The sequence below is a fragment of the Camelus bactrianus genome, chromosome 4, assembly GCF_048773025.1.
Source record: "Camelus bactrianus isolate YW-2024 breed Bactrian camel chromosome 4, ASM4877302v1, whole genome shotgun sequence".
NCBI lineage: Eukaryota > Metazoa > Chordata > Mammalia > Artiodactyla > Camelidae > Camelus > Camelus bactrianus.
In genome coordinates this window covers 67,048,328-67,067,564 of record NC_133542.1, presented here as the reverse complement: position 1 = coordinate 67,067,564, position 19,237 = coordinate 67,048,328, and the positions used below count along the sequence as shown (strand labels likewise).

General features: G+C 36.6%; 1 protein-coding gene across 5 annotated transcripts in view; it reads right to left on the bottom strand.

Annotated features, from left to right (window-relative positions):
- RABGAP1 (RAB GTPase activating protein 1) overlaps window positions 1–19,155 on the bottom strand; it is a 141,818-nt gene extending 122,663 nt beyond the window's left edge. The window contains exons 1-3 of one of the 5 annotated variants that reach the window (XM_074362179.1): window positions 11,798–11,892; window positions 8,451–8,503; window positions 7,138–7,323 (exon numbers count right to left, since the gene is read on the bottom strand). The gene's annotated coding sequence lies outside the window, so the exon portion shown is untranslated. Of the gene's footprint in view, window positions 1–7,137; window positions 7,324–8,450; window positions 8,504–11,797; window positions 11,895–15,010; window positions 15,102–19,016 lie in introns of those variants that run through there. The other 4 variants (XM_045517568.2, XM_074362181.1, XM_045517567.2 and 1 more) reach the window with 4 other exon arrangements.
- Between the last annotated feature and the right edge of the window lie 82 nt (window positions 19,156–19,237).

The window sequence follows — 19,237 nt, the reverse complement described above, 5'->3', positions numbered from 1 at the left end:
AAAGTGGTTTCCTTGCTTCTGTACTCAGTTAACTCCAACTAATCATTCATGATCTCATAACCGTTCTTTTCCAAGCAGTCTGGCCATTCTCTCCTCAGAGTTAAAGCAACTATTTCTGTTCTCATAGCATTTTACATTTTTAACAGTACCTATTATGCTATGTTACAATTTGATGTAAAGTGCCTCAACATTAAATTTAATGTTCACGTATCTATTTCACAGATGAGAAAACTGAGGCTTAGAGAGATGCTGTAATTTGTTCAAGGTAATGGTTGTAATTCAACTGGTTAGAGGCAAAGCCAAAAACTGAACCCACATATCTATATCAGAATAAGCTCTTTCCATTAGATTATACTTTTCCAATGCCACAAATTTGGACCTTGTCCAAAACACTCAGTATCGGGTAAAGGAGTCCCTATCTTTTTTAGAACTTGTACTTTAGGTAAGGTTTTCATGGGTAATTAAGACAGTAGAGGGCCTGGGAAAGTTCTCTAAAGCTATGATCTCAGAGACACTGACAACTTTCTACAATATTCTAGACTCAAAAAATAATATACTTTAGTATTTACACTATGGAACTGAGAAGATTTGGCAGGCTCAAAGGTCAATCTATTTTCTTTGAGGAGGTGATAGGAAAATACACTTTATAAGATACTTTTCTGTTTGTTTTGGCACTTGAAAATAACTGAATCACTCAGTGGGAATGAGATTTATCAAAACATTAAGCAGTACAAGAAAAATTATATAAGACTCTTTCTCTGGCCTCCACGAGAACTAAGGAGGGAGTCCACAAGCTCCAAGGGCTCTGAGTAAGACCACCCCTTCCCCAGCCACTAAAATCAAGAGCTGCCGGGGAACCTGGCATACTCCTGGCAAAATTCTAGAGCATTCACATCTGTCTTAAGACCAGAACTAATTTTGTTGCTTTTAATCCCTACCTACATCAGTTACCAAAAGAAGCCCCCTACTCTAATTCTCATGGACAATAAAGTACAAACTCCCTCCCCCAAACACCCTGCACTTCCATTCCTCTTCCTACCTTTCTCAATACTACCTATGACCATTTGATACATTTTAGACTTTAATCATTTGTTTTTAACTATCATGTAAGCATGAGGACAGGGATTTTTGTCTGTTTCACTAGCTGCTATACCCCTAATAAGTGAAAACAATACCCGACACATAGTAGATGTTCACAGAAATAGGATAAATGGCAAATAAAGATGGAAAAGAGTAAGAATCACCCAATGAAAAGGCAAGAGTATCTTTTATAGACTGACAATAAGAACAGAAGTCATATTTGTGATGGTAAAGCACACAATTAAGAGTTAGAAAAAACCCAAGTTAGTTAGCATACTGATTTTAGTACTTCATAATAGTGTGAGCTTGGTCACACTAAGCTTCAGTTTCCATAAATGAAAATGGTGTACTATCTACCTCATAGAGCTATTATAAAAATTACTAAGGAATAAATATATGTATATCCAGGCCGACTGCTGCTGAAGGACTGTCAAGACCCTTGATCATGGCCAGTCCTTTTCCATTTCACTCTCTTCATTGACTGGAGAGTGAAACTCACCTTCAATTTTAAAAGAATTAAGAAGTATCAATCAATCTTGGTAATTCAATTTAGGAAATACAATATTAGGACAAAAATATGTAACTTTGCTAATTCCATATGCTAATTTATTTATAGCTAAATAAATGTAAAGGAATACATCTTTGTATAATACTTTACAGATTACTAAAATGTACACATTCTTTATTTTATCGTCCTAACAATTCTGTAAGGTAGCTAAGAGTAAGGATTTTTATCGCATTTTAAATAAGGTAATATACATACGAACACCCTGGTATTTGGTAGGCACTCAGTTTGTTTCCTCCTTTTATGTAACTGATGAGCCTAAACCCTTATAACATGTCCAGTTACCAACAGGGTGAGGTTGGCAACTGCCAGTTCAGGGATGTTTCATTCTATCTCCTTTAATAATTTAAGTGACTTAAAATGATAGATAATTTTGTTTAATTATGAAACCTCCTGCATCAAACCCAAAAGTTCAGTTGTTATTACTTTTCACTACTTCTATCTTTTCATTACATTTATCTTACTGGCACATAAAACATCACTAGAGATTTCCTGATTGAAAATTAGTCTCATGATATCAAAACTGTTTATAAATCTTTTACCCAAATTCACTGCTTGGGGCTGTAAGTGACAATTTTATGCTCCACTATGCACTTCTGCAAAGATTATGGTAAATAATGCACCTCAATCTTGCTGAATGAAGATTCATTTTCATTCTCAGTCTCCTCTTAAACACCACAGTCTCAGCTAATGGAGAGTGAAATGGAAAAGAACTAGTTATGATAAGGGAAGGCCCTTTTGACAGTCCTTCAAAAGCAGTCAGCTCCTGGACAATCAGTGTTTACTTTTAAAAACTTGAACTTATTTTTCTTTCTTGGACAGAATACCATCAGATATTTGTATTGTTCTAACATCATTCAGAGCAGTAACATAAACAGTGAACCAGCAGTGGCATGGATTCGCTAATGTGCAATTAGGAGAGGCAAAAATCACCTCCCATAAAGTGACATATCTAATTTGATAAAAGAGGTGTGAGTGATACTTACAATTGAACTTGACATGCTTGAGAAAATTCAATGTGCTAGTTCCCAGTCACTAGTCCAGGGCTCCTACTCACCTTTATTTCCTTGGTCTTCCTGATGGAGTAATATTAGCTACCTCCACTACTTCAATGGGACTCCCAATTCTGACTGAGCAGTCCCTCTCAAAAATCTGACTCCCCTAACTCTCACCAACCTTCACTGAACTTTCTCTTTTAAAAACTGAATTCAAACCTTATCTGTGTGACCCTGTGTACTTTAATGCGCTCTGAGCAACTGTTCAGAAAGGAAAAATAAATAAATAAATAAATAAATATCAACAATACAAAACTTTAAAACCCAAACAATTCTTTTTAGTTCTCATCTTACTTCTACTAGCTGAAATAAATGAAAATACTTATCATTTTCTTATTGTGAAACTCTCACCGTTTAGCTTCCATTTACCACCTCTGGCTACCTTTCCTCAGCTGTCTTTTTGGTTCCTTTTCATCTACCCAGTCTTTAAATGTCATTCTATCCTCTTTTTCCACTTTTCCCTAGCTATCTCAGTACCTCATGTGGGTATAATTCCTTTTCTTTTCTTTTTTTGTATGCTCATTATAGTGTACCTCTGTCTTTTCTCCCTAATTTTATATGGATATTTGTATTTTGTTTTCTTCTTTTTTTTTCCTATTCAGTAGTGAGTCTGATATGTGCCAGGCAATAGGTAGAGCATTATGGTGAGGAAAGGTACTCTTTACCCTTAATAGGCTTATAGCAGTAGAGAAAATGGACAAAAAAAACCAAGTAATTGCAATACAGATACAGTACAGTGCTTGGCATTACAGAGGTATGCAAATGGTGTTATGAGAATACACAGGCAAGATTTGCTACACGTGTCCCATGGTCATCTCAAAATCATGCCCACATGTCCAAAGCAGACCCCATCTTCACATAAACATGTTCTTCCTCACAGTCCCCTACCCTGGTTCATAACCACTGACCCAAAACAGGAATGTAAACAAACCCTTGACTCCTTTTCTCATTCTCCCTTGGAACTCTAATGAATTCTAGTTCCAAAATATACTCCAAATCTATTCCTTGTCATTCTTTATGTCACTGACTTGTGAATACTTCATCCTCTTTCAACTTAGCTGCAACTTAAGTCTCCCTCTCTAGACTCTCTCAACTCTCTCGATTATCAAAGCCTCATAGTTAATTTCTATGAAAAATTCAGATTTGTTCATATATCCCACCCCTTCCTTTGATTGCTCCTGACTAAAAGCAGAATAAAATCCAGACTCCTTATATCATTAGTTCTTCAAAACCTAGAGCCCATCTAACATTCTAATCTTATCTCCTATCGAACCATACCAGACAACTCACCAAACGTGTCATGCATTTTTATGCTTTCAAGCTATTGCTCATGCTGTCTGCTAAGCTAGGAATGTGTCTTCATTTCCCCAATTAGTCCTTCTCCCCCATCAGCAATCTTGTGATATCAAATATTCAACCTCTCCCTTCTCCCTTCTGCAATATTCTTTATTTCCCTCCTGGGCTCCTAAGGCTTTTTGTTTGCTTTTTAATTCTATCACAGAATTATTAACACTTATCACATAGTAAAATGTTACACCTCTTTTCTCCTACACTATATTGATTATTCATTCCAGAAACAATTACTTAGTATAAACTACCATGGTAAATACTGAGGATACAATCACCAGACACAGTTCCTTTAAACTAACTACTTGTGGACAAGGATCTTAGGTTTTATTTATATTACCTTCATATCCTTGCTTACTGGCACTGCTCAATAAATTTGGTTAAATAATACTCTTTCATCAGTGTTTAAGTGATAGGATCTACATAACATGAGATGGACAAATGACAGATATGCTATACTACAAATGTGTGACACGAGGATGTGGATATGAATGACAAGTGAAATGAAGAGACTCAAAAAGAACTACCCTCAAGTGTGCCTGACTGACTCCAGTTAAACAACAATGAGCCACAAACATATCTTGGATTCACTCTGGATCAAAACACTCATCACACTTCCCTCTTAATCCCCATCATTTCTGTTGCTCTGCCAAGAAAACAAATGAGTACAGCTTTAGGGAATGAATCTTAAGGAAGATATTTAAAAATCATCTTGCCAACCTGAATGTCCACTGACAGCTGACTGGATAAAGAAGTTGTGGTATATTTATACAATGGAATACTACTCGGCCATAAAAAAGAATAAAATAATGCCATATGCAGCAACATGGATTGACCCAGAGACTGTCATTCTAAGTGAAGTAAGAAAAAGAAAAATACCATATGATATCACTCATATGTAGAATCTAAAAGAAAAAAAAAAGACACTATGAACTCATCTACAAAACAGAAACTGACTTGCAAACTTAGTAAACAATCTTACAATTACTGGGGAAAGAGGGTGGGAAGGGATAAACTTGGGAGTCTGAGATTTACAAATGTTAGCCACTATAAATAAAAATAGATTTAAAAGAAGTTTGTTTTGTACAGCACAGGGAACTATGTTCAATATCTTGTAATAATCTTTAATGGAAAAAAAATGAAAACAAATATATGTACGTACATGCATGACTGGGACATCGTGCTGTACACCAGAAATTGACATTGTAATTGACTGTACGTCAATTTAAAAATTTTTTAAATAAAAAAAATGAAAATCATCTTGCTAAATCTAAAGAGAGGATAATACTTACCAGTTTCTGAGTAACAATTACATATGCCCAACATGGTACTAAGGAGCTTCACATGCATTGTTACTAATCTTTACACTAACCTTTCCATATAGGTATTAATTTCATATGACAGACAAACTGAGAACTTGATCCAAACACAGGTATCTAGGTGCCTCTGTCCTTTTCTGGAATGCATATCTCCTCCTTGGTGTTCTATCACCACTCTCTCCCCACCCACTCCATATTCTACATTGCTCCTAGCTGTACCCTTCTAAAACACATATCCGACAAGGTTACTCTCTGTTCAGAAAAACAAATAAGGAATTAGCCCCCCCCCCCAAATCAAGTCTCAAAGATGTTGCAGCAGGCCAATTCCTGTGGGTTTGTAGTCTTTTAAAATTAAACAAGTAGAAAAGTTATTTTTTTTAATCATACTATATTAATCTCAGCGTTTTTCTTTTTTTCCTGGCTCTGAGATTTGTTTCCCTGCATTGGTTTTCACATGAATTTCTCATAGCCTATCGCTGGAAAGGGCGGGACAAATCTAACAAAACTCAATGGAAAATCATCCCTTCTTTATAAAAATAAATTCCTATCCATTACTAATTGCTAAACAATAGATGCGTCTTTTTTTAAGTCTGATTTTGAATTTGGGAGCTGTTTCTTTGAATTATTTCAGTGAGCTAAGAAAACCACATTAATTTATAAGCCTTCTGAATAATTTCACCTTAGCTTTAAAAACCAAAAAGAAAACAGAACAATCATCTTGGGCCTACAGCACCTAAAGGCAAGAAAATCCAGCTTATCTAAAAGTTACTTTTAAGCAAATTTTAACCTAAAACACCTGTGACAATTTACTTCTTTAAACTATGAAGTGACTCTTTTAGTTCAATTCCAGATGAACTACACCTTAATTATAGGAATATAATATTTGGAAAACAAGTTTTTTTAATTTTAAAAAAGCTTTTAAAAGTTGTAATCTTTAAAAATTGTGGTTAAATATACGTAACATAAACTTAACGATTTTAGCCATTTTTAAGTGTATAGTTCCACGGCATGAAGTACATTCACACTGTTGTGCAACCATCACCACCATCCATCTCTAGAACTTTTTCATCTTTTCCAACTGAAACTGTGTACCTATTAATTCTAATTCCCATTCCCCCAGGGAACTGACATTCTACTTTCCATCTCAATGAATTTGGCTACTCTAGGTACCTTACAGAAGTAGTGGAATCCTACAGTATCTGTCCTCTTATGACTGGCTTATTTCACTTAGTATAAAGTCTTCTAAGTTCATCTGTGTTACAACACATGTCAAAATTTCCTTTGTTTTTAAGGCAAATAGCATTCCATGGTATGTATATACCACATTTTATTTATCCACTCACTGATCAATAAAAGTTTCTAAAGTCGAATTGTACCTTTATAGGATCTTTAGGATAAAACTCAAAATCAATACAGAAAAGTGCCTAAAGACGACAACCAATATTTTTCAGAGTTATTTCTCACTTTCTCATGACTAACCAAGCTTTATTAAGACTTTTTAAAGTTAACGGTCTGGTAGTATATTAAAAAAAACAACAACTGGGATTTGAGCTCCTCAGTCTTTTTTTATTTGACTTAGACAATGTTGTAGCTTCAGTTTTCTCACACATAAAATGAGGGGACCAAACCCTTTCTACTCTTCGTGAGAGTATCCAGGAAGGGGAGGGGGAGGAAAGACAGGTGCTTCCCAGCTGTAATCCATAATGTAAGCATAATTAGTTCCATTTTTACAAATAAAGAAACTGGGTCTCAGAATCATTAAGCAGCTTACCTTCAGTCATATATTAAGTAAATTCAAGACTTGGGATATCTCTATCTTTCTGATTCCAAAGTCCACACTCTCCCCTCTTTATCTTGATACTTTTAATGAAAAGTACAAAAAGAAGTGGGGATGAAATGCACATAAAACAATTCTTTTCACTCTGTGTTGCTTATGTGAGTGCAATACTGTTGACACCTGAAAAGATAAACCATGTAAGTGGTTTCCCCAGGTTCCTATGGCCATTTCAGTAAACAACACTATTTTTTTTTTTTTTTTTTTTACAGAACTCTAGGTATGTTGGCTTTATGCCACTTCAACACAGTATCTCTGGAAATAAATATTTAAATTGTTTGGGTACCATTGCCACAACAGAAACCCACTTGTGGGAACACAGGGAGAGTTAGCTTAATGTTAATAAACTACTCATTCACAAGGTCAGATTACATTTCCAACCTTAGTACTACACAGTTTCTAAAAAAAGTATCTTTGTATTTACTTATTCTGGAACAGATTTCTGAAGCATAATATAATTTACACTAGTGTGCTATAAATATAAAAACATGAATATTTTTAAGCAATGCAGAACTGTCCAGACTTTCCTTCCTTTTAGGAAATAGTCAATACAGTTCCTTCTCATCCACAGCAAACAAAATGAACCTATTCCATTTAGAATATCAATCGGTCTATCCTTAGATAGAAATGTTTATATTAATTTCTCCTTAAACTATGTGAATTTAACGCCAAGCAAGCAAATCATTCAATAGATGACCAAAGCCTGAGATGAATGCAGTAAATATGGTTTCTCTTTTCTATAACCTCTGATTTTCAGGGGTATGTGTGTAGACAAACCATGAATGTACAGCAGAAAACACACAAGTCTTCTGCACTTTCTGATATAAGGCGGCCCTGGCTCATAGCTACATAAGGATGGTGGGACATTTGGTAAGTGTTGAATAGGAGGCGAACAATGAATAAACATTTACTGAGCACAGTACTGAACGAGGCGTCGTGTAAGACGATAAAAGAATTCACAAACAATTAAATTTAGTTTCACAGATGTTTTTAAACCTATCTGAAAAGATCTTTTCTCACAACCAAAAAAAGTAAAAATAATTTAAAAATTGTTCTGCTAGGGAACAATTTTTATCTAAGAATTCACTTTTGAAGTTTGACAGAAATCAGATTTTTAATTCACAGGTAACTCAACAGGTAACTACAATAAAAATATAACCATTTCTCTTCTGTAGGTATTTCAGAGGTCTATTCATAGAAAATTGTGTATCACAGCAAAAGAGATTTACATGACACGTTTCTATTCTCACCTTGCCAGGATCCGTTTATCAGTATACTTCAAGGGCATGAGAGTTTATTACCTCTATGATAAAAAAAAATGATTAACACATGGCTCTTTCCAGTAGTATTATACAAATGCCCAACATTTAATCCAAGTTAGCCTTGAATGCTATCTCTTAATACTCATGATGATATTTAAAATGTTTCCAAAGAAAGATTCTGTACATCAATTTCTTTTCCTGGTACAAGGGCCACCCTCAGAAAATGCAAAACAAGATGATAACCATAGTTTGCTGGGTTATAATCACCAAAATGTACAAATAAAGCAAAATGGGAAAAAGAAATTTTAAAAATAATCAAATTGGTGTCAAGCTTTAAGAGTTAATGACATTTTGCTAAAGTTACCACAGAAACCAATTTGTTAATATATCTTGAGATGCCATATTTTAATACGAAGAAAAATTTACTGCCACAAAGATTAACAGATGCCAAGGAGTAGTGATTTATTACATAAAAGCTGAAGCAACCTTAACTGGAGATGCAAAACAACCATGCATTAACTCAAGAGAGGTGCAAACCTCCAAATCGGGCAGCACAGCCACAAAATTAAGAAGACATAGTCCCATGTTTTAGAGCCAAGGTAATACATACTATTTAATGTCAAACATGAACTTAAAAGCAAGTTTAGGACTTTATTTTTACTGCTTTATGATCCACAGAAAAAGGTATGGGGGGGGTTAGGCCTTATAGAACTCTGGTAGACAGAACAATCTTCAAAAAGTTCTCACTGATGAGTACCTCAGAGTACTATGGTTGCTCTGGCAAGAGAGAGACTTTCAGGCTAAATTCTATAAACTAAAATATTCATGACTTGCACATGAACAGAAATAAGGCAGTTAAGGGTCAAGAGCAGTTATAATATAAGCTTAAGTGTCTATCCAGGATCGTTTTGACTTATAAGTTTTCTAAAGAAGGAGGATCTCAGGATCAACACAAAACTGGAGGGGGTGGAGGGAGACCAGGTAATCATTTTATGCAAAAAAGAAACAGCTGTTAAATTGATATGTTTTATCATGTATACTCATGGACAGCCAAGTCCTTAGCCTTGGATTTTCCTTCTTTAGGATCTAATTACAGAAAACCAATAAAACAAGGCAATTACATATAAAGCACCCAAATGTCATACCAAACTCTGCTCTATGTATGTTGGTTAAATTAGCATTTCTTTAATATTTGAGTTCTATCTCCAAGAAAGATTATTTAAGAGCTTTATATTCACTTATTTCACATGCTTGAGAAGTGTAATAATATCTGATTATACTGAAAACTACAAAGATAACATTTGGGCAGCATATGTAAGAATCTTAGCACACCAGTGTAAATAGACACTCAGCAGCTGCATTGATTTAAACTAATTATTTTCTGAAGCCTGTACTCAAAGCTCACTTGTTAAAAAGATCATTGTGGAATGGTGAGACCTTCAAAGTAGGCTTCACTTCAGCTGGAAACATGCTCAACTAAAGACAATGACTTCTTTAAAAAAAATCCGGTTGTAAAGGTTAGCTGCAAACATATTCAATAAAAGAAAATGACTTCTTTAAAGAATCTGGGCTGAGAAGTTGAGTTATGTTTATAGAAAATCATATAAATGTATGTGTATAAATGTAAATGATGTGTATAATACACTTCTTTCAATACGCAGAAGATAACAGGTGCCTTCACTTTTACAGAATCCCACTAAACTACCATTTAATCCAGATTACGCACTTGTAAACTGCTAATTAAACACTACGCCAAAAAATGCCAAAATGCATATAGCTGACAGGTTAACTATCCAAACATATACCTTAATACCAATGAACCGAGTTAGTTATCTGTAAACTGAGTTATAAAATTGAAACGAAAAGGAAGTGTACCACAACATAGCAATTTTTGTTTTAATTAAAATTTGAGTTGATAACATGTATTAAAGCCATACGTAAATCTTAAATGTTACCAATAAACACACATCAACCATGGATTCAAATTTTATTATGCAAACTGAGGTCTACAAAGGAAGATCATAAAAAAAAAAAAACTCTCCCTTATCCATTTTCAGTTTTGTACGTAAATGCCACTTAAAAGCCTTAAATATATATTAAAATAGCACCTTACACACGCTTGAATTAAGGCTAACAGGTCCTTCGTTTAAAAAAAAAAAGTTGAATATGCACTCCCTTGGCACCTAAACTTTTTTTTCAACTTTTCAAACATCAGTTCAATTCACTCTTCATTGTTTTTTCTTTCCCTTCCTACATAGACAAAGCAGGTGGAATCACACACACACTCACGACTTCCTAGTTCAGTCACATATTCGTTAATATAGGTATTTATTCGAAAGAAAATATCAAATGAATTGTGAAACCCTGTCCTTGACAGTTTTTTTTTTTCCACTGACAAAAAACAAGAAAAGCCAAAAGATGTAAAATGCAAGTTGGAACACGATTTTAAACTAACGGAGTACTTGTAGTGTGAGCACTAGTAGCTTGATCACTTAACACGTCTACTAGGACATTTGCTTCCAAAATATAGGAATCCCTGAGTAACCATATAAGCATGGAGACGCCTGTAAAAAAAAAACAGGTGCAGATGGTAACAGTCTGAATGTTAGAAAAGTAGGGACCAAAGTAGTACCAGGCAATGGACAGCGAACTCCTGGAACTCTGGGGTGATTCTCCGGCTCAACAAATAAAACCCTGGTTGCTGAGAATCAAGACACAGCAATGAGGCACTGGGGGCAGATATTCAATTATCTGGGGCGAGTGGGATGCCGGAGGCACTTCAGTTGCAGACGGGGAAAACGAGACAGAAAGGCCAACACGAGATGGCAGACCGACACTAGACTAGAGCAAGTCTTTGAATTAGGCGCAGCCCAGGAAGCTAGCCTGAGGCCAAAGCTAGCCCAAGTCACAGCCTAAGGCCCAGCGGGCAATAGGGAGAAACTGAGGCGGAGGAAGCTGCTAGACTCCCAAATAGGACTTGTCCCAAAACATGAAAGTCAAAACATAAACCGGCTTTGCTGAGGGGCGAGAGGGAATGCCGCAAGTGCAGGACTGAGGAGACAGACACCCACCCAAACAGGGGGAACCGGTTTAGGCAGGGGCTGCCCAAACGTTCCCGCTTGCGCATGCGTCCTCCCCCTCCGCCGCGGCTCCCCCTCCCCCCAATCACGGTTCCCCTCAGAACCCGGCTCGCCGAGGAAGCTGAGCGCAGTCTCGCCGGCCCAGCCCCGCGGGATGGGAACACAACTTGGCTCCCCACAGGGGTCGTCAGAGGACCCTCCCCGGGCTTGGTAGATAGGAGGGTGGGAGGAGGAGGAGGGGAAACGCGGCCCTACCCGACCCGCCGTCTCCTCCTCCGCTGCCCGTTCGCCGTCCCAGAGGCTCAGCCGCTTGGGCCTCCCCAGCCGCCCTGCCCCCTCCCTCCCCGCCCCCTACTCACGTGAGAGCGGCTCCTTCCTCTCTATACCCCGCCTCCTGCCCCGTCTCATAGGCCCTCGGCTAAGCCGAGCGGCCCCATTGGCCCAACAACAGGCGGCGGGGGCGTACTTCCTTTCCTCGAAGCCCCAGTTGTGCTTTTAGCCCGCCTCCGGAGTCTGCGCCTGCGCGAAGTCTGTACCCTGGGAGCGGGACTCAAGATACAGTTGATCTGTGTCTGCAGCAGGAACTATAAAGCTGCACTGCCGAAGGGAAACAGGCTGGGTAGCACCTGTTGCCCCTAAGAGCGGGTACGACCCCAAAGACGACTGGTGCCAAAGCAAGGAACCCCCTATTCACCTTTAACGTTCAAGTGCTGTTTCAAAAGCACCCTTAACGATGTTACTCAACTCACCTGGCCTTTAAGGAGGGCGCACAACATGCCAGGGATTGTGATAGGTAGGTCCTTTTACAGGTGTATCACTTGGCTTTACCACAGACCTTGAGAATATGATTTTTCTCATTTTGTAAAGGAGCCCGGCCTAAATAACAATTCAGTCTAAAAGTCAAAACTTTTGACTTTAAAGTCAAGTGCGACGGGCTACAACACGGCTGCCTTAAAGTATTTGAGACACATAGAATAGAACAGAAATGAAACAGTTTTCAGAGTATTACTCAAAGATGGGGCTGGGATTTTATTTAAAAATCATTCAAAAGTGATAATGCAGCACAATGGAAATAGAATGAAGTTTAAAGTCCCTGCCCTGAATAAATTTACACTGTAGTTAGGAATAAAAACAATGATTATTAAACGTGTTACTTAAGTCTTTATGAAATATTTCTACGGCCTCTCCCTTACTCTCTTTAGTCAAATAGCGTATGCTCTTTTCCTGGTGAATGAGTCATTCGCAATGTTTTCCTGTAGATTTTACATCCAAATCAACCACAGGAAAAAAAAAAAAAAAAAGCTGTGCTGTTGCAGTCCTCTTTGTGACTTGTCTATTTCAATAGACTTGGCTGCACTCCCACAGGAAAGTAGCATTGTTCCTTTTCTCCTTTACAGTTATATAATAATACACACCCATTTTAAAGTATTCAAATAATAGATATAATGTTATAAAGAAAGTAAAATCCTCTGAAATCCTGACAAAACCACTTTTAATATTTTGGTGACCATACATTCATGTATTTCTTGATTCTCATGTATACCCCCAATATTTACATAAATCTTAATATACAAAATTTTATTACAGAATCATTCAGTATGTCCTAGAGAAAAGTAGAAAATTGGGACAACCTAAAATAAAAAATAAAAACATCACATTCCCACTACAAATGTTAATACTTTAATACACATCCCTCTTTGTGTGTCTACATATTGTTTTCCAAAATGAGATCACAGTTTAGCAATCTGCTTTATTCAGTTAACATCTACCTTACCATTTCAGTAAACTTTCTTCTCATCTAATTCCTGGATCACATTCATATTTTCTGACAACCTAAAAATATTTTTATAGCTGGCTTTCCCAAATCAGTAATGTCATTTTAGTAAATTTTCCTCTCATTTAATACCTAACTATATTTAAATTTTCTGTTGACCAAAATATATGTTTTTCACAGCTAGTTTTCCTAAATCTGCATCCATCCAGACCCACACTTTGTATCTGGTTGTGATGTCCCTAAGTATTTTTTAATTTAGCGATGAAGAAAATAAAATTGAAAGACACTGGCTTACTGAAGAAATCAGTCCCGTTGAAGTGAAAAATTTCCCACCTTCTGGATCTGAATCGTTGCTTCCTCAAGAAGTCACTGAGTTTATTTCTCTAGACCTTGTATTTCCTGGAGACTGGAATTTATATCTCAAGTTCAATGGATTGACGTGGCAAAGTGGAGCCAAAATGGGAAGATCCCTGAATGCTAAACTAAGGAACATGAAGTTCAATCTATAGACACAGGTATCCTTAGAGGTTTCTGAGGGCAGTGTCAACATCAGAGTTTTTTGTCTTTTTTTTTTTTTAATTCTGGTAGAAGTAGAGAAGGCAAAACAGGGAGTAAATAGAACATTTGGAGGCTAAGATAAGCAAGGCTTGAACTAGAGAGGAAGAAAGGAGGGAAAAAGGAACAGGGTTTGAAAGAAATATTTTCAGGTTTGTTGATCCTTTTTTCTGCCTGCTCAAGACTGATTTTAAACCCCTCTAAGTGAATTTTTTATTGTTATTGTATTTATCTGTTACTGTACTTTTCAACTCCAGAATTTCATTTTAGTTTTTTTTTTTTTTTAACAATTTCTTTCTCTTTAATGATATTCTCATTTTTTAATATATCATTTTCCAGATTTCATCCATGTTTTCTTCTGGCTTAATGAGGAACTTAAGATAGGTGTTTTAACTTCTTTGTCTAGAAAGTTAGACATCTAAACTTTCTCAAGGATGGTTTTCTGTTGATTTCTTTTTTTTCTCTGAATGGGTCATACTTTCCTGTTTCTTTGTATACCTTTTGATTTCTTATTGAAAATGGACATTTGAATCTTATAATATGGTAACTCCCAAAGTCAGATTCTCCCTCTTCTCCAGGGGTTGCTTTTTTTTTTCTTTTTTTTTAATTGTTGAAAGGTGTCTTTGTGCTGGGTATCACAGAGTGTCAGCCTGAGGTGAAACCATGAGGTCGTCTCAGGTTATTTCTGAGCCTGTATCTTTTCCTGGTTATACATGGTGTCTTTCTAATTTCCCCATGTAAGTAGTTTCCTTTCAATGTCCTAGTTCTTAAATGTCTGGCTCCTAAATGGGGTAAAAGGGGAAAAGCCAAACAAACAAAACAGGTGCTGTTCCTTTAAATCCCTTCGAAGTCAATTCAGTGGGTAGGGTTGGAACATGGCAGCTAGATTCTGCCTGCACTTGAAAACTCAAAAGCAATCAGCAATCAGAGCACAGAACTCTAGTATTTTGAGAACCAGATTCTTATTTCCCGCTCTAGCTCCAGCAAGTCACTCCAGGAATGTGAATTATGACTGCCTACCACAGTGCTGAGGGGTAGGAGACGGGTAGTGCTATCACACTGAAGGCTGACATTGACTGAAATTAACATCAGTTTACCACCACACTTTTCCCTGAAAGATGCAAGCATTCAAATAGCACCTGTAGTTCCAAAGTAGTTACTTCGGACAATTTCTGCCAGTACAATTGTTGTGTAGGTAGAGAGATGGATTCCATGTTCTTCCTACTCCATCTGAGAAACAGAGGGGAAAAAAAAAAAAAGGAATGAAGAAATGTGAACAGTGAACAGAGCCAAAAGGATCTGTGGGACATTATAAACAGAAACAACATACTACTGTAGGCATCTCAAGAGAAGACAGAAAGGGAAGAAAGAAAAATAACCTAATCTAAGTGTAGAAAGCCAAAGAAAAGAGAGAATCTTGAAAGCAGTAAGAGAGAATAACTCATTACATACAAGAGATCCTCAGTAAGGTTATCAAACAATATCTCATCTTAAATCTTGGAGGCCAGAAGACAGTGGGTTGATAATATTGAAAGTGCTGAAAAAAAAAAAAAAACTGTTGACAGGGAATTCCATACCTGGAAAAACTGACATTCAAAAATGAGGGAGAAATTAAGATATTCTCTGATTAAAAAAAAAAAAGCTAAGGGAATTCATTACCACTAAACCTGCCCTTCAACAAATGCTAAGGGAATCCTTCAGGTTGACATGAAAGGATGCTCAACAGTATTTAAAGCCATATGAAGAAATAAAGATCTCTGGCAAAGATAATACATGGGCAATTATAGAAGTAATACTATAATTATCATTTAACTCCACTTTTTATTTTCTATATGATTTAAAAGACAAATGCATAAAAATATTAATCTAGTTTATTGCACACACAGTGTATAAAGACGTAATCTGTAACATCAACAACAGTGAGATGGGACAGAGCTGTACAGAAGAGTTTTTGTATGCTACTGAAGTTGCTATCAATCTAATTAGACTGTTACAACTTTTGGCTGGTAAATGTAATTCCCATGGCAACCACAAAGGAAATGTCTATAGAATATATGTGGAAGGAAATACAAGGTAAATCAAAACTTTTTACTCCAAAAATTCAAATAAACAGAAAAAGGCAAAAATGGAAGAAATGAAGGACACAAACGCTATAAGTCCAATAGAAAACAAATAGCAAAATGTCCCTCCTTATCAGTAGTTACTTTAAATGTAAATGGAATAAACTCTCCAACTCAAAGGCAGAGATGGGCAGAATGGGTTCTTTTAAAAGATGATCCAACTACATGCAGTTAGAAAAGACTCACTTTAGATTGAAAGATATTAATAGTTAAAAGTGAAAAAACAAAAAGATATTCCATGCAGGTATTAGCCTAAAGGGAGCTGAGGTGCTTATACTAAAATCATACAAAATAGACTTTAAGAAGTTTACAAGAGACAAAGAACGTCATTATATATTAATAAAAGTTTCAATAAAGCAAGATTACATAAAAATTATAAATGTCTACATAACTAGTAAAAGACTCTCAAAATACATGAAGCAAAAATGACCAGAATAAAAGGGAGGAATAAACAGTTCCACAGCAATAGTTAGAAACTCTAATAGTGCATATTCAGTAATGAAAAGGACAACCAGATAGAAGATACATTAGTAATTAGAGGACTTGAACATCACAATAAGCCAACTAGATCTAACAGAAATATATAGAACATTCCACCAAACAATAGCAGAATATACATTGTTTTCAAGTTCACTTCGGACATTATTCAGGACAGGCCATATATTAGGCCATAAAACTAGTCTCGATAGATTTTAAAAGATATTATACAAGGTATCTTATCCAATTACAATGAAATGAAGTTAGAAATCAACAGAAGAAAAACAGGAAAATTAAAAAGATGTACAAATTAAACAACACACTCAAAGAACAAATGGTCAAAGAAGAAATCAAAAGGGAAATTAGAGTATACTTGGAAATGAATAAAAATGATAACACAGCATACCAAAAGTTAATAGGATGCAATGAAAGCAGTAATCAGAAATTTATTGTAAATGGCTACATTAAGAAGAAGAAAGATCTCAAAATAATACCGAACTTCATACTTCATGCAGTAAGACAACAAGAAAAATAACAAACTAAACCCAATGCTTGCAGAAGGAATGAAATAAAACAGTGTGGAGATAAAACAAAAGAAGAATAGAAAAAGGGAAAAATCAGTGAAACCAAAAGTTGTTTCTTTGAAAACATCAACACAAGTCAACAAAACTTTAAATAGACTGACAAAGAAAAAAGAGAGAACAAATAACTAAAATCAGAAATAAAAGTGAGGATATTACTTCTGACATTCCAGAAATAAAAAGGATTATAAAAGAATACAATGAACAATTGTATGCCAACAAATAACCTAGAAAATCATGGAGAAATTTCTTTAAGCACACAAATTACTTATATAGATGCCAGATAAATTAGAAAAATCTCAACATACCTATAACAAGTAAGGAGATTGAGTGAGTAATTAAAAACCTCCCAAAAGAGAACAGTCCTGCACCAGATGGCTTCACCAGTGATAGAACTAAGGGGAAAAAACTCATGATCATCTCAATTGATGCAGAAAAGGCATTTGACAGAATACAATGCCTTTTCATGATAGGCTGACATGAGATCTTTCAGAAAAGTAGTTATAGAGGGAGAATTCCTCAACACGATAAAAGTATTTGTGAAGATCTATTATCACATCTAATATCAAACTCAATACTTTGGCTATACTTCTAAGATCATGAACAAATCAAGGGTGCCTCCTTCCACTGCTGATATTCAACACTGTACTAGAAGTTATAGCCAGAACTATTAGACAAGAAAAACAAATAAAAGGCACCCAAATTGTAAAGGAAGAGGTAAAACTATATTCAGAGGCAACATAATCATATACATAGAAAATCTCAAAGAATCCACCAGAAAACTTCTAAAGCCTAAAGATAATTCCAGCAACGTTGCTGGGTACAAGAACAACACACAAAAATCAGTTGTGTTTCTACACACCAGCAACAATATGAAAAGGAAATTAAGTAACAATTCCACTTACAATATTATCAAAAAGAGTTAAATACCCTGAAAACTAGAAAACCTTGCTGAAAGAAATTAATGAAGACCTAAGTACATGGAAAGACATTTCATATTCTTAGACAGGAAGACTTAAAACTAAGATGGCAATGTTACCCAAAGTGATCTACATATTCAACATTATCTCTATCAAAATCACAACAGTCCTTTTCTCAGAAATGTAAAAGCTGATCCTCAAATTCATACGGGATTTCAAGAGGCCTGGAATTGCCAAAACAATCTTGAAAAAGAAGAATAAAGTTTAAAGACTCATACTTCCTCACTTAGAAACTTCCTACAAAGCTACAATAATTAACAGAAAATGGTGCTAGTATAAGGACATACATTCAGTCAAATGTAATAGAACAGAGCACTCAGCAATAATTCTCACACGTATGGTCATTGATTTTCAACAAAGGTGTCAAGCCTTTTCAATGAGGAAAGGACAAACAAATGGTGATGGAGAAACAATAACCATATGCAAAAGAATGAAGCGGACTATCGCCGTGGTGACAGTTACACAACATTGTGAAGGTACTTAAAACATGGAACTTCACACCTACAAATGATAAATTCAGTGTGTGTTTTACCACAATACCCACCTCCCCTCAGCCCCACCCCCGCCAAAAGAAAAAAGAAAAAAAGAAAGAAAGGAGAACCCAGTGAGCAATTGGATTAGCAAGGAGGAAAAGGACTCTAGAATAATACTAAAGTTTTCTGGTTGCCGGCACTGCGTGGGTGATGCTGTTCACTAACACAAGGACCACAGGAGATAAGAAGCAGGTTTGCAGATGAACTTGAGTTCAAAGGTACATAACACTGAACCAATTGTAAATGACTACTAGGTAGTTGGCCATAGAGCTCAAGAGAGCTGTCTGGTCTGGCGAAAGAAATTTGTGAATAGTCAGCACATTGTAGATAACAGGGATTGCAGGAGATCCCTGGGAAACACCAACATCAGAAAAGCCAGGGAAATGAGCTTCCTTCCCTATACTTTCTGGGCCCCAAGGAGGCGAGTCCACATCCCTAGGCGGGAGGGACTTACCTAAGCTTTAAGAGCCGAGGCGCCCCCAAGGCCCACGCAGGCAGCAGACGGCCGAAGCCCCTCTCGAAAGGAGCCGCTGAAAAAGAGCGGAGCGCGCACAACAGAGCTCCGGACGCACCTCGGGTCACCGGCGGGGACGCTTGCGGGAGCCCGGCGCACTCCCTGCACCCCGCCCACAGCTTCCCTCTCCCGGCCCTGCCGCCCTCCCAGCCTTCCGATTG